The sequence below is a fragment of the Apteryx mantelli genome, chromosome 1 (assembly GCF_036417845.1).
Source record: "Apteryx mantelli isolate bAptMan1 chromosome 1, bAptMan1.hap1, whole genome shotgun sequence".
NCBI lineage: Eukaryota > Metazoa > Chordata > Aves > Apterygiformes > Apterygidae > Apteryx > Apteryx mantelli.
In genome coordinates this window covers 170,901,687-170,917,898 of record NC_089978.1, presented here as the reverse complement: position 1 = coordinate 170,917,898, position 16,212 = coordinate 170,901,687, and the positions used below count along the sequence as shown (strand labels likewise).

At 41.3% G+C, this 16,212-nt stretch overlaps 1 protein-coding gene across 2 annotated transcripts in view; it reads left to right on the top strand.

The window, feature by feature from the left end:
- The first annotated feature begins 7,155 nt into the window (after window positions 1–7,155).
- ELK3 (ETS transcription factor ELK3) overlaps window positions 7,156–16,212 on the top strand; it is a 40,653-nt gene continuing 31,596 nt past the window's right edge. For both annotated transcript variants that reach the window (XR_010886505.1, XM_013947881.2), the window contains exon 1: window positions 7,156–7,613. The gene's annotated coding sequence lies outside the window, so the exon portion shown is untranslated. The remainder of the gene's footprint in view (window positions 7,614–16,212) is intronic.

Below are 16,212 nucleotides of genomic sequence, written 5' to 3'. Positions count from 1 at the left end.
CGGTTTGTTTTCTGATTTCCTCTGTCTGCCAGACTGTAGAAGAATTCACTTCAGCCTTGACCACCATCATTTCTTATTGCCATTGCAGAGGAAGAACTGCAAAATGGTCTAAATGAGAAACATATATATATATATATGTCTGCATTTATATGTGTGTATAACTATAAAACAGGCTTCTGACATACAGAGGAACAGTACAATGGTAAACGTCTACACTGACTTCTCAGGGATACGTTCCATTAACACTAACTAAGCTTTTAAAGTCCTTGCCCTTTTTATGGTAAGTATTGGCTTTTTATAATTAATTAAGGCACTGGGACTCAGATCAAAGGCCTTTACTAATTTCCTTATTTATTACTGGGAGTCGAGAAATTTATCCTGTACAATTCCCACAAGGATGCAGACAGAGTCTGGACTGACAGACTGGTGAAAAGTGGGAGCTAATGAATATTACTCTGGTGTCAGACAGGTAAAGCACTCCCCCCTTCCTGTTAATTCAGTCGAAACAATGAAGAGAAAAACCCAACCCACCCTTGTCTTGTTTGGCTTAGACATGAACCCTTGATAAGACTCTGGAAAACAAGAAACTTTGTAAAAGATTTTAGCTACCTTTGGCTGAGAAACTCATGTCATAAAAATGTAAAAATAGTGGTGTACTTCTCCAATCAATGTACGCTCAGCTTCATACATTGTAGATAACAGAAAATGACTGAGCTAGATAAAGAATAATATCACATTTTTACTTGAATATTGCATACTTTATACTTTACATTTCTCTACAGAAAGGATATCCCAGCAGGAAGGAGAAAGGTGGAGTACAATCCCTGTAGCATTTCTTGTTCTGCATTGTACAAAACTTTGCAGGGACACAGGAAGAGGATACGGAAGTTTCTACAGGAAAACGGAGAAAAGTTCAAACATAAACAGCATCCAAAAAATTTACCAACAGTTTATAACATTTCCTTTTTCTCTTTAAATGTTTAAAGACACCTACATTATAGTTCACTTTACTATATATTTCTATGTGTATGCATATGCATTTTTGCAATTTCTCTCCCATATTATATCTCAAAGCAATTTTTAACATAAATTATGCAAGCTGTATTACATGGAGTAATGTAAGCAATAACCTCTTTGGTATAGCACTCTCCTTTTAACAGAAAGAGCTAGTGTTAGACTGAAAACCTGCAATTATGCTCCAAGTTTATACTACAATGTATGCAGGATACTGAAAAAAACTTGACATTAAAACAAAATCCTCCTGCAGAGCATTTCCACAATAAATGCTTAATGGAAAGCCCATTGAAGTCAAAAGAAACTTGCTGTAACTTCAATGTCTTTTGCATAAGGTTTTGCTTCAGCAAAGCTTTAAGGATGTGCTTAAATCCAGGCTTGCATGCAGCTGAAATGCAGATGAGAGAGTTATGCTGCGGCACAGCGGATCCCCTGTCCTCTCACCTGGAGGCGGCTGGTGTTAATGGTAGGCTGCAGCCCCTTTAGCCGTTCCCAGAAATTTGTGGTTAAGTGAATTCATTTTGTGTTAAGCACAGCATGTAAGGACATGGTTAACTCTTAAGGACTTGTTGAATACGGATGGTCTTAGGCTTGTGTTAATGATATTTTGCTAAGTCTAGGTATAAAAGAGCATATAGTTTGCATCAAAAAAGCTGTCCATGTAAACGTGGCATCTCTTGATAGCACTCAGTCAACACTACACAACAGAAGACAAGATAAAATTCATGTAATTGTAGTTTTTGCTGTGTATCAGCTATCATCTTAGGACTGTGGCTAGTATGTGATAAAAGAGTAGAAGCAAAAATGGGTATCAGATTTTCAATGTATGTATATTTAAGGTACAGGCAGGTTAGCTGTCCTAAAATAACATATTCCAAAACAGTGTATGAAAGATGTATGAACTGGTTTTCAGAGGAAGAAGATCAAGTTTGTATCACAAGCCCACATTACTCGAGTTTTTAGAAGGATCAAAATGCTACTCCTTTTAAATGATTCAAATGTATGTCTATACTGAAAGCTTTTTCTTACTTTTATTTTAAATGTATAGCAAAAAAACTCTGAATAAAATTCCCTCATAGATAGCTGAAGAGGAATGCCACATTTTAGTTGTACCGAAGGCAGAATATGAATCTAAGGGGCATCTACGTCCTCTAACTCTAGGCATCTAATTTGGGCAGCTGAGTCTGCTGGCTTCCCAGGCTCCTGGTATAGTCAGCAGAGAGAAGCAGGCTCCTCCTGGTCATTCATGGCAGGGTCCTAACTTACATGTTCTGAACTGCTTTCTGAAATCTCTTTCCTTTACTGTACATGGAGAAAAATGAGTGCACATGCACATTTAAGGTATTAAGACACATTCATTTTTTAACTGTTTTGTAAAATGTGACTTAGAAAAACGATTTCTAGCAAGCAAAAGGCAGCTACAATTATGCTAATAGCAGTCACTTCCCATAAGAAACACAAAATGCATGCACTTTATCATCTGCACCAATGACTGATTAAGGGGTAGGTTTTGACTTAAAAATATATATATATTTTGAGTACTTGTAAGCTTTTCCCAAGTGTCTTTTACTTGAGGTTTGCAGTTATGGCTCTTGAATATGAGAAAAGGGAGAAGTTTCTTATATTAAGTTGATGGGCTTTAAGAAAACATCGATTATTCTATTGGAAAATACACATCACCAAGAACATGGATAAGCAGCTGCAGAAGAGCAGACTGAAAGATTTGAGAGAAGCATCCTGACCTCTGAAGTAGTTAATCTTTGCAGCTAGATTAGACTACACGGTTCTGCAAAGATTCTTGGGATCCTCTTTCCCCGTTTTCATGGATTGCCCCGTTTAGGTGCTCTAGGCTCCTTCAATACACAGCAACACGGCGTTCCTGAAATGACAAAAAATAACAGGCAATTACATTGCACACAGGAGGTAATTCCTTATAAATCTTTCACCAAGAAGGCAAACCTAATGAAATAATACACGTAAATGATGGTTTTAATCTAAACATGTTGGGTCATGTGCTCTCTGCCACAACAACACACAGGGAAAGCAAAACATACAGGAAAACAAAAATGTGCCAGAGGAAGAGGACTGTAACAGCAGTAATTTCCCCAGACAGACCTTCCTGATCCAGCACCATCTCCTTCCACCACAGCCTTCTGGGCATGGGTAGGGAGAAGGAGAGAAACTTGGGGTCTCCACAAGATCACCCCCCTGAGACTGAAGGCAGGTTTCTGATCGCCACCAGCAGTAATCCTCACTCTGTTCTCACAGCCTCTGCCACAAGGGACAGGAATGTGCTACTCGGGCAAAACCAAGACCTTGGGGCAGGGAAGAGGCTCCTGTCTTTGCTGGCGTCTGATCACCCGCACAGTTTACTTGTTTCACGGGGTGAGGAAGCACTTAGCCCTTTTCTATGCCCCTGACTGGAAACTTTTGGGGATGAAACTTGCAAAATTTCCTTGTTTCAGAAAAAGTGGCACAAGGTTTTTAACCTTCTTTTAATTATGACATGAAATTGTTTTTCTCACTAATCACATCCAACTTCAGACAAGACTTGTCAGCAGTAGACATGCCGTTCTGCCAATGTCTGCCATCCGAAATCATTTCTAAAGCTCAGAGCTTCACTCAGGGTAGCTCAGCAAAAAGCCCAGGAAGAGATAATGCTTGAAGGGGAGCAATATGCAGTCCAATCTTTTGAGTTTCCATGGGTTTAGAGTCAGTGTTACACCCTGGAGGTAGCACTGTACAGTATTGTAGACAGGACTTTTCTTGCCAGTGAAGCTGCCTGCGAGATGAGATAAAACCCAGGACCTGACCACTTTGCGAGCAGTATGGATCCCCTGGGACCTTTTGCAATAATGAAGTTGTTGGCTCCGAAGCCCATGTTTGTCCAGCTACAGGAAAGTGTGAAAGAGAAAAGCCAAACCTGCTGGCGGAACATGCATCAGTATAGAGGTAACATTTGCAAGGCATTTCAATAGCATGTTGTGAGGGGCAACCCAAACTCCTGGCTGGACTAGGCTCTCCTTCCACCCCAGATAATTAGGTATGCCTACACTTCAAAACCTCTTGGAAATCCCCCTGTAACCTGGCAGCTGGTGATTCAAGTTAGAATTATTAGAAATTAAGAGAGAACGGTTAATTCTGATTCTACCACAGAACCAACTGTGCTAGTTGTCATAACAGCAGATACAAATTTGAAGCCTCTTTACTACAGGGCTTATAATTTACAAAGAAACATAAAATGTTTAGAGAGGGTGATAAAAAATATACACATTTATTAAATGTATTTGCAATTAAAATAGTAAAAGAAATGACAATTATTTCCAACTTGCTTTCACCTTTGTTCTTGATAATTATGCATGATTATAAGCATCTATGTACATTTAAGGAAAAATATGTACTGGAAAGTGACATTACAATTATTTAATTTAATTTAATAATTTCATTATGGTGGCAGTCAAGTCTTGGAGTGAAATTATGCTAAATCCTAGACCAACGCAGACATGAACCTCAGCCTGAAGAGCTTAAACAGAGACCAAGAGCACAGCAAATCTAGCTTTGTTTTAGACTGGTTAATTATAGATGCGCACGAGATTTATGAACAGTTTAAAAATACAGTAAAAACAATCTTAAAAGACAGACAAAGCCTGGTTTCTTAATTGAACTAATCTAATAAAAATGAGGCAGAATTACAGCCACTATTCTCAGGAATGCTTTGGGGCAATTTTTTCACCCGGAGGATCACCAGGTTTCTAAATACGGGCTCTTTTACAAAGCGTACTATCCCTATATAAACAGGACACAGAGACATCTTGGGTGCATATGTTTGCTCTGCGTTCGCCTGACCCACCAGATCAGGACTTTTTGGCAGCAGCAATGTGCCTTACCAGTTGTCGGGGAGCTGGCTCTAGTTCCTTGGTGCGCTTTACGAGGGTCACAGCTGTTGTCTAGACCAGCGCTGAGCAACGAACAACAATTTCCAGAGCTAAACCCCCAGATCTTCACAGCTTGAGGACAGGACTCAGGCTGTACAATTAGCGGTTGTAATAGTAATATCTCCTGAGGAAAGGGCACGAACAGAGCCGTAGAAGTTGGCTAGTGACTGTACTAAAAACATAACTAGCATTTTTATGACTATGCTAACAAACAGTTTTTTTAATGGAATTGCTGTTGTGGAAGAAAAAGACTCCTACACAAGAGAAACCTGCAATTTCCCTCATTCTCTGTATTATGTTTTTACATTAGATAATCCTTCAGGATAACATAAGTCTAGATTAATTTAGCTAGGCAGACATCAAGGATGAAAGAGTTTTAACAACCATTCCATAAAGCACAGTATTTTTATCCAGCACATAGATAAAGTTTGAAAAAACAATTTCCCAGTGACATCCATATCGTTAGAATCAGTAGTCCTGGCCAAAAGCTCAAATTTTCTTCCGCTACCAGCAGAACTTCCTGAAAACGTCATCTTTCCAACATATGCTGGTGGCTTTATTCAATCAAACATGTTCCACACTTTCTTCTCCTGCATCCCTGGGCTAATATGAAGAGCCCTCTCTCAGTGGCCGTCGAACCATGGCACTTTTATTTAGAGTAACGGGGACACTATTTAGACAAAAGGGGACTAGTGCTGTCAACATTTTTCTAGTGCTGTCAATCAACTTACAGCATACTAAATAAAATAAATATATTTTCATTTTAAACATTTTTTTTTAAGGATAGAGCATTACTTACTTTTATAAGAGAAAAGAAGTCACTGAACTGGTTTGGGAAATCAAGTTTTGAGAGTTTGTCCTCTCAGATGTCCACATCAACAACTGGCCAAGGCAACTTTGAAACGTCTCTGCTCCTTCTCTTGATCACAAAATCAGTAAAACAGAAATGCAGAAGATGAACACTGGCACACCTAGCTTTCGGTCCAACATTGTGTTATTGGTACCACAAAAACTTTTCCGGCTGCCCTTCTTTTGCAAAACCAGGTCTTCAGTTGTGCTTCCCAAATGAAGATTGACTTCTACATCCCAGTGGTTTAAATTAACACTTGACACAAGGATTTCATCCACTCCACATTTTAATCTAGAAAACATGCCCTTTAAAGTTATACATTTTAATGCCTCTTTATTTGAGAAGCACAAAATGAAGGGTTAGTAGACCTCACATCTGTAGTCTAAAATTCACAACAACCTCTAAATGGGAGTTATTTAAGGCAAATAACAAAGTTACCTAATTTGGTGTGGCAGTAACATGCTATACCTCCTACCCCATGGCATAGTAGAAGATAAGAATGAGGAAACTTAACTGACATCCACAAGAGACTCCCAGTTTGCTCATCACTAGTTGCGAAGATGCTGTTGACTAGTGCTTAGTGGCAACCTGTGATGGTCTCTTTTTAATTTCAGCAAAGCATATTTTTGTTCCCAACGACATTGTAAGCAACAGCCCAAAACAGTGATAAAAAAATAAGCATCGCTTTGTGTCATTTCATGTCAAGAACATTTTGAGCTGTAATTATTGTGTTTGAATGATAAATCTAGGGATTGTTAAATAACAGCGCAGTATTGATTTTGAAGTATTTATTACTTATTGAATGCACTGGTGTACTTCACAGTGGGCAGGCAGAAGACACATCACTTGCCCTGAGAATTTGCAAAGAAAATTAGGAATAGACACCATACAGCAGATATATGAGCTGCAGGGAAAGCCGTAAAAGATACGAGCACCATATGCTGCAGATGCGTGCCTTTTTAACAGATACAAATGCAAACACAGAGGTCTAGAAATTGAGTTTCGAAGCTGGAACATCCAAGTTGGATGCTACTGTTTGAGTGCACCTTGACTTTTAATATGTTTTTTCCCTCAATTTTTTTTTGTTGGTTGGTACTGCTTCTGCATTCGGATACGGACGGAGGCGCAGCGCGGGCAAGCGGCCGGCGCACCCCGCTCCCGCCGCCGCCGCCGCCTGGCGCCCGGGTGCGGGCCGTCGCCGACGGGCGCTGCCGCGCCGCGCCCGCCATGTGCTGCCTGGGCCCGTCCTCGGCAGGGAAGCGGCGCGTTTGGGGCCGTTTTCGGCCGGGCCGGGCCGGGCCGGGCCGGGAGCTCCTCCCCGGGGGTGTAGCGCAGGAAGAGGTGGCGGTCGCGGGAGCCGCCGCAAGCTCCGCGGGAGCGTGTGGACTTAGCGTTACCATTTTACTATGTGTGTGTCTTGTGTTACAGCCATGCTGCACATCAGCGGCCAGAGAGAGGGGAGAGGGGAGGAAAAGCCTGTTTACACAGACTGCAAACCGCCTGGGGAATAATGCAGGAAAGGAAGTGAGCCGGCTCTCTGTCTGACTGCTCTAACTTCCTGCTCGCTTTCTCTCTCTCTCTCTCTCTCTCTCTCACTCTCTCTCTCACACACACACACAGACACACACACACACACAGACACACACACACCAACCAAGGAAAAAAAAAAAGAAAAAAAAAGGGGGAAAAAATCAGGATCTCATTACAAGAGCAACAGAGCGTTTGCAGAAGACTGTCAGCATGGAAAACCAGGGGATTTTACCCAGCTCCCTCTAAGCTACAAGGAGAGGCTGGAAAAGTCCCTGAGGCTCTGGGTAGGTGCAAGTGCTTGTTGCGGCGGGGCTCGTCGGCGCTGCAAAGTTTCGGGGGGCCGCGGGGGCGGGCGCGAGGGGCCGGGGGCTGCCGGGCGGCCAGGTCGACCCGGCACCGAGTGCTGAGTCGGGGTGAGGAGCGTCGAGGCGGGAGGGCTGGGGGCCGCGCACGGCGCGGGGGGGGGGCAGGCGGTGGCCGTTGCGAGGAGCGGCCGTTGCGGGGAGCGGCCGTTGCGGGGCAGCGGCCGTTGGGGGCGCCGGGTGGCGGCGGGCCGGGGGGAGGGGTGGAGGGGGAAGAGGACGCGCCGCCTCAGGGGGCTCCCGCCTGCCCGCGGCAGCGCGGGGGGCACTGCCTGCCCCAGCGCGGCCAAGGGGCGCCCTGAGGGGGGGAGTGCGGGGGAGAAGGGCAACTCGTGCCCCCCCCCCCCCCGGGAGCTGTGAGGGGAAGCAGCGTGTGCGGGGGGCGCTGGGCCGGGGGCGAGGCCGGGCCGGGCGGGGGGCGCTGCGTGACAGGGCGCCCGGCGCTACGCCGCGTCGTGTCGCGACACCCCTCCTCCGCGGCCGGGGCCGCGGCTGCCGGGGCTACACGGGCCTCTCTCGTGCGAGCGGCATCCTACTAACGGCGTTTGGGGCCGGGGGTGTGTGTGTGGGGGGCCGCCCGGGGGTCTGTCACCGCCGAGAGGGGCCGCGGCGCCGGCGGGGGTGCGCGGCGCCCGGCGAGGGCGAGCGGCGGCGGCGGGGGGGGGGCGGGAAGGAAGGCAGAAACTGCAAAAGGGGCTTAAAAAAAAAAAAAGTGTCGGGAGAGTTTCTGGCTTGTCTGGAAACAGCAAGACTAATTGCCATGCGCTTCCGGTTTGAAACTGGCAGCAGACAACATCTTGAAAATGAGTCACTGCAGCTCACAAAGAAACTCTGTGGTTTTCTCCTTCTCAGGTTTATATATTTGCTCTTTTTACAGTTTCCTTTGTAGTCTTCAGCCCTCGACCCTGCCCTCCCCCTCCCCACTTTTCTTAGCCACCCCCTGCCCCAGGACCCTCTGGCCGACACGTATAGTTTCCACAATCAACCAAAAAAGCATAAAAAATGTTTGTTAAAAAAAAAAAGAGCGAGAGAAAGGGAAAGAAAGTGGAGAGTTGTTTTTGGATCTGGCTTTGCTGAAGGTTAGAGGGACTCTGATGCTGCAGGGGGAAAAAGTTCCCTGAATTTTCCACTGGCTGCAGGAAGAGAGCCCATTTAGTCATGGCTAAGTAATGTCTGCACACACACCAACTAATCTCATTAGGAGTTTCCGTTCCCTAACACAGGAGGGTTTTGTGAAGCCCTGTCAGCCTTTCTAACATTGCAGTTGAAAGGGAGACAAGTTACATCTTTATTTACTTAGGGGTGTAGCGCTACAACAAGTTTTTACATCGCAGCATCTTTTCAGGCACGAGGGCTCCAGCTTCAAAAGTCAATGTTTCATTTAATTTCAAGCGGAAAGCCTTGGTTCATCTCATATTTTGCTCATGCGGGCTTTTTGAATAGTTCAGATTAAGCGTAATTTAAGTATAAATACTTTCATAGGATGGAGCGTGAAAATGGGGTATTCAGAAGACTGGATTAAGATAAACATGTTCTTTGCATTTGAGATAATTGTATGTGATTGCATGATAAAATGACTCTCTAGTGCCAAGATATTGAGGGGGTGGGCACGTTTGAACTGTGTATTGACCCAGGTAATCCTGCTGTATTGGTAATTTACTTATTTAATTTTCAAATGATATTTATTTTGTACGTATAACTTTCAAATTAGCGTTTTCTGTAATTATTTAGTGATTATTTATTTTCATAAAAATCATGAAAAAAGTCTCTGTTCAGAATTAAAAAGATTTTGCTGTGTTCCAGTGATTTTGAATTTAAATTAGAAGTTAACAACTTCTGCAAAAAAAGGTCTGGAGCAAACAAAGAAAATGGAGTCTTACTTGCAAGTGGTTTTTGACTTAAAGAAAAGTCCAAAAAATGTGAACAAAACTAAATACAATAATACTTAGATACTTACTTAAATTTATCATGTGATACCCTTAAGCTAGCAACTGTTGTGCAAAAAAATAATAATTGGATGAAGAACTAATTACATCATACCACGTGTTTACCTTTGAGGATCTTCAGTTTCCTCTACTTTCTATGTCCAAGCTGCACAGAAAGCTTTTTCATTAAGATCATTCTGCAGAGTTTTATTAGTGGATTAGTGACACTACACGCTATTGCCTCTTGATTTTGTATTGGAGCAGAGAAGAATTTTAAAAATAATATGTAAACCAGAAAGTGCCTGATCTCTGTTTCAGTCAAATGCAGTCAGTCACCAGGTAGTGAGAGGTATTTTCTGATTTAGGAGTTTTGTTCCTTTTGTAAAATTCCAGATTTTGGGGAGAGGTGGGCATAAAGTTCAACAATCTGTTGAATATAACCTCAGAAATTCAATGTTATGGAACAGCTAATGTGATGGACATACAACACCAAAACTCTTATTAGAGAGACTTTCCATAGCTCATTATCTCTGTTTGAAATATGCACATTAAATTATCCAGTTTATTAAATCCAGTTATTACATTAAATATTGCTGAATTTTCAGTGTGACATCTGCTGAATCAGTGTAGATGAAGCATGCTCATTCATACATACATATCCATATAGTATATCTACACTATATGAATTTCATATATAGTATTCAGTCAGCATAAGTAAAAATATCTTGGTGTCCTCATAGAAAAATAGATGTAATAGTAGTATATCAATTATATGCTCAGTGTATTTGAAGAGTGAATGAAAAACAATCCCTAAATGTGTTACAAGTACAGCAATTCTGTTTGGAAGAGAAAAAAATACAAATGTCAAATCGTATATGGTGTTTTTTCACTTCAGTAGTGAAAATGTCTTAAAGGTGTTTCACTATAAATATGATTTATTCTTTACCTGCTTTGATTTATGAAATACGAAGTTTGTAAGAAAAATATATACTATCAGCTAAGGGTTGAGTTACTATCAATTGCATATATCTCGATTTTCTGAATCAACTCCAGGAGTTGTTGCTAAAAAGAAAAAATTACATGCTTTTATGCTATTCGATATCACCAACTCCTCCTAGATGCAACAGATGAAACAAATAGCGCAATCTCAGAGGGAGAAACTCAGCTATAGCCTTGCTTGTAACTGTGTAAACTCAGTATGTTTGGCAAACACTGCACGCAGGCATGGATGCTTTTATGTGTAGAAATAAAAATCAGTTTCGTTTTACTCGTTAGCAATTCACACTGCTTACTGATTCACGGTGCTTCTTTGCTCCTGTTACTTAATGACATTTCATTAAACTTAAGTCATGAAAACAAATCAAGTATGCCACTGCAAAGACTGAAGTATTCCCCTTTGCTGTGCGCTATGTAAACTGTACCTTCCCACTGTAATGCTGTTCTTGGGATGGAGGCCAACTTCGGGGTGTGTTAAGATAGAGGTATTGTTGTTATAGGAAGGCAGTAGTGATCAAGGGACTTAATATACCCGAAGCTGAAATGTAGCTTAGTTTAAAAATTTGTTATAGAGGAGTTATAGAATGACTGTTATTTTGCAGTTTCACCAAGTTGCATGGAGCCTGTTGTTGGTTCTGGGGGTTGTATGTTTACATGCAGGAAGATAGGTGTACATGATACCTAGGGACACTGAGGGCCATCAGCTGTATAAAAAATATGAATCTTAGCTTTGGAAATGCAATTACATGACAACATGTTTCTTCAGAAAATCAAAGAAAAGTAATAGATGTTGAAGTAAAAAGATGTTTGCTACAAAGGATAAAGGAGATTGAGCTAAGCTGGGGAGAACCAACGTACAGTTACTTGTAATGCATATAAATGTATTTTAGCTGGTCTATCTTGTTGGTTACATTGTATAAAATATATATGCTCATGTAGTTACCTCTGTATGCTGAGTAGTTCTGTATCATAGCGCTGAATAGCCTAAGATAGAAAAGACTTGATGAATTACTAGTAGTTCCCACAAAGACCTGGCTGGTTGGACTCATTTGTGCAATTCAGACTATCCGTCAGTCCATGGTTTTCTTCTGGTGCTGATGGCTCCAACCTGTAGCATGTCTGAACATTGCTTTTTGAGTCCATCGTAGAGCCAGGGCACTGACTGTAGGACATTGTTAGCCTGTGCTCATTTCAGGGAGTACCATAGGGTTTGAGTTGGTGTGTATCTTTTGTAACTGCACCCAATGGTTCATGCAACAGGCTGTCACTTATGGGCCTTTGAAAATTGTCTTGCACTGCATATCGTAGGATGGGTTCGTCATATAGTATTCTGTGGCTTTCTCCGCAGTATTTTCCACAATAGGGAATCTTGCAGTCTTGAATCATTAGACAGATGTTTACTCGGTCTGTGGCTTGTTAAATGAATCAACTGATAGTCTGGAGGCTGTTGAAAGCTCTTGAAAGGCTGAATATATCTGTTCTCATGTGGAAGGATTTTGCTGAATTATGTATGATTTAAGAATTAGTCATGATTTGCAAGAGAATGTCAAGGTGTAGTTACAGGAAGTCCAGCTCACTGCATTGCAAAACACAATGCTGCGTGTATGGGAACAGAGCAGATGAAGCACACAGTAGACCTCAAGGGTGCACTTCACAAAAAAAAAAGTACATCTTTGTCCCTGTAATTTTATTTAAGTGGATGTGTTTGGGGTTTTAATAGCTACTACCAATTATGTCAGAATTCAAGTTTTTAAGGATTTGCTTTTAAGAATGGATTTTAATTCAAAGCTTTTTCAACGAGACTTTTGCTGCTTTTCTAATAGCAAAATCTCAACAAAATACCTGCCATATAAATTGTTATGAAAATATCACTAAGGCAGTAAATGCCAGCTAATTCAACACCAGTTAATAACTGTATAGACATTCTGCATTTTTAATTTTATACAAATAACATGATTTTTGCAGTACTAAAAAGCAGCCTGTTGGTCTGCTTAATCAGTGTAATTGATATGGTCCATATCTCACAGTGTACTGAATAACTACATATTTCAATAATTATTTTAAAGTTGTATTATAGTTAAGAACATAATATAGCCGTGCCATAAGCAGATACAACTCCGCTGAACTATGTATTTTTTTTACTGCTACGGAGTTATAGTTGCCAATTTTGGCTTGCTTGCTCTAGTAGCGCTGTTGTGACTATCTGTAGCAGTGGTTTTTGTCCTCTTCAAATTTGTGGATCTCTAATCTTTTCTGAGTGGTTGTGTAGATGTCTATATTGCAGCTGAGCCAACTGTAGTACTGCTGTGGTACTTTCTTGCCTTTTACCTGTCCTTTAGAAGGACCCCTGTACGCATGGGCTGCATGTTGAAAATCATTGAGCTGTATGATGACACCTATAAACTTTGAAGATAAATATCAATAAACAGCTTTAAAAAAAGATTTTTAAAGACTATTTTGTGTGCCGCCTCTACATCTGAGTAGTTAGATACTCCTCAAGGCATTCAGGAGACACTGGGGAAGAATTTCTGTAGGAAGCCACAAACTTTCTTTGTTTTGATCTTGCAAAGCACTTAAGTGTGTATTTATTTTCGAGTGTGTCAGCACTCCTGTTAATGTACTGGGACTAATTGCATGTTGCAAACACTTAAAGGCTTTGCTAGATTAGGCCCTGAATGTAACCAAGGCATTGGAGTAGCTCCTGCTAGCTCCATGCCATCTTCCTGCTCCGTGGAAGTGTCCCCTTAGTCTTTCTTAGCTTTGCTCTAAAACTTGGCAGTGTCAGGATGTACTGAGTGCATGAATGGTACTGCCCGGTCCATGGGCTTTCCCCAAACCCATTTCACAGAGTCATTCGAACCATGTCTGGGTCTCTGCCTGCCAATTTATTATACCAGATTTGGAGATTCTGAGTACAGCTTTACAGAGCAGTTGGATAATCCTTGTAAATGCAGATTAGTATACATTAATACATTTTTGCTTTGATGCAAACAACAGTTCCTAAGTTTCTTCAATTTGAAAATACATATTCTTTTTTTTTATCTTGTGGCTCCTAACTGGAAGATCAGTTCGGGTAGTAGCAGAGGAAATCTCACATCATTCAGTATCAAATTCTTACACATAATCTTGTAGCTTTAGCTGATGTTAAATTATATATTGAATCATTTGATTGTAATCTTTCTGATTCTTACCAATCATTTAAAACCAATAAAGGCTTTCTAAGCATTAACCTAAGTATTAAATCCTGTCAATGAGATTTTACAAAATGGATCTTCCTTTGAAAATATTGGTGAGCAACCAAAAATAAGTTTATGTAAAATATACTTTCACAGTTATACCAAAAAAAATTGGAATTGAATTATATAATTCCTCTAAAGAATCTAAATGTTTTCAATTTAATGCCCTCCTGTGAGCTTCCCATCCTCATTTTGCAAAACAGCTGACAGTTCGTCTACAAAACACATTTCTGTTAAACATCCATTTGCCTCTAATGTGGTGACAGCACATCTTTACTGTATCTCTGTATATCTCTTTTTTTTTTTTGATTTGAAGAAAATTGATCAGATGTATTTCAGTTTAAGCTTTTTGGGAAGGATCCTAATGAGCATTACTGTTTTTAAATGTTTGCATTGTGGTCGTGTAGAGTGGCCTCTGTTGTATCAAGTCAGTACAACACAAACAAGAAGTTTATAGACTCAAGTACCACTATTATCTGCCCAGCAATTTACAGTAATTCATTAGATGAAATGGTCTTTAAAAAGCACTTAGAAACTTAGAGCAGATTCCTATTTCAGTCATGGTAGTGGAATGTGGAGAAAGTTGACCGCCTTCAGAGGATTTCTTCCAGGTTAGGCTAGCGCAGCTGAGATGGCAGTGTGGGTTTAGACTCTAGCTCTAGGGCCTCTCTGAAGCCTGGTGACTCAGAGCACGCTCAGAGCTCATCCCGGCGTCCGTGGTTAGCTTAGCAGGCTCCAGTGCTGGTACAGAAAGTGTGACTGCAGCCCTGCTTCACACCACCGTCGTTCCGTGCTGAAGCTCTCCGACACGCATGCGTCCAGCATAGAGCTGTATCAAGGCTGGGTTGATCCCAGCCTTCCCCGGGAATAGGGTACAATAAAACTGACTCTGTAATCTGGTCCAAGCTGAGGAGAGGGGATATAGTCTTTACATTTTATTTAAGCATGGAATCTCCTCCAGGACTCGGTGTACAAATGAAAATAATGGCTGTTATGTATCCCCAGCAGCAGAGACACTGGCAAACCAATTGGTGAATTGATGTCATTTCTAAACCTAGGCTGTCCAGGCACTTGTTCTACAGTGAAGTTTGCAGTAATCGCTGAAATACCGTCCCCCTATTTGTCTCTTCTTCATAGTTTGCTGCAACCATGGGAATTGGTTTAAGTACACAGGACACAATACAGGAGAGTAAGAACCGGATGGTCTGTTGGCAGAAATCACCTGTATTTTAGAATACGTTCTGTTGGGTGTTTCAGCGTTTAATGAATGATGTTAGGGGAAAGGTGTAGGTGTGACCTTCGGGTTCCTATTGGTATGCTAGACAAGTGAAAAATGTTAGAAGATAAAACAGCTGTTTATTCTTTCAATTAGGTTTCAGTCTAGCTTAGCACATGGTAAACTTGCGCAACAGAATTTTGATTAGCACTGAGAAAGGAGAAAGATCCCAAATTTTTGAGATAGGACATGTTAGAGAGATTCTTAATTTAGATTTTCACTATGAGACCATTACCCACAGGATTAATACAGTGTGCAAAGTGAAAAGGATGCACCTTGACTAGTGCTATGACTAACTGCTGGTTATTTATGAGTAGGGATCATAAAACCTGGCTCCTGCTCCAAGAACTATTGCAGTAGCGCTGACTTCCTGGGGGCGAACGGTCTAGGTAAAATGGCTCTGTCTGTATGTCGATTACCATCTGCTGAATTGTGTTACACCATTTTCGGCAGAATGCTATGACTGAATCCCCTTGCGACGTGAGAACATACAGGTAAGCTGCTTATGTTATTTAATAGTTTAATGACTCATCTTGCTAATCCAGCAAATTCTGAAAATTCAGTGTGCCGGGGAAGGCCGGCTCAGGCTGCCAATGTAAGCTGCTATCATCTTGCTGTGCCTCAGGTTGCACAGAAACTGCCAGCCACCTCAGCTTGCCAAAACAGAGCTACCGGAATTGCATTTCCTTTCATTTTTACTCTGTTCCTCTCTAGCCACAGTGTTATAAAGGTCTGCTTGTTTACATAATTTTCTAGTCTAGGAAAAACCAGTCAAGAGGGGAAGATTAGTTTAAAAATCTAAATATGAAATGTGTGAAAAGTAACATTTGGTACAGTTGATGATTGTATTATTACACTATTTACAGTGCTAGAGGCATTAACATAAGTTACAAAACTGGAAATTTTAATACTTCAGTTTAAGAAAGGAGTACAGATAAGGAAAAAGTATTCACATTTGGGAGTAATTGTCACTTGATACATGAGAAATGAGCTTCTTAGAGTAGCCTGTTTCTGACGACTGTATCCTCTGCCCTCTTCTGTCTTTATCTGGTTTTTGTTTGCATGCATATTCTCCCTGAATTTACAAA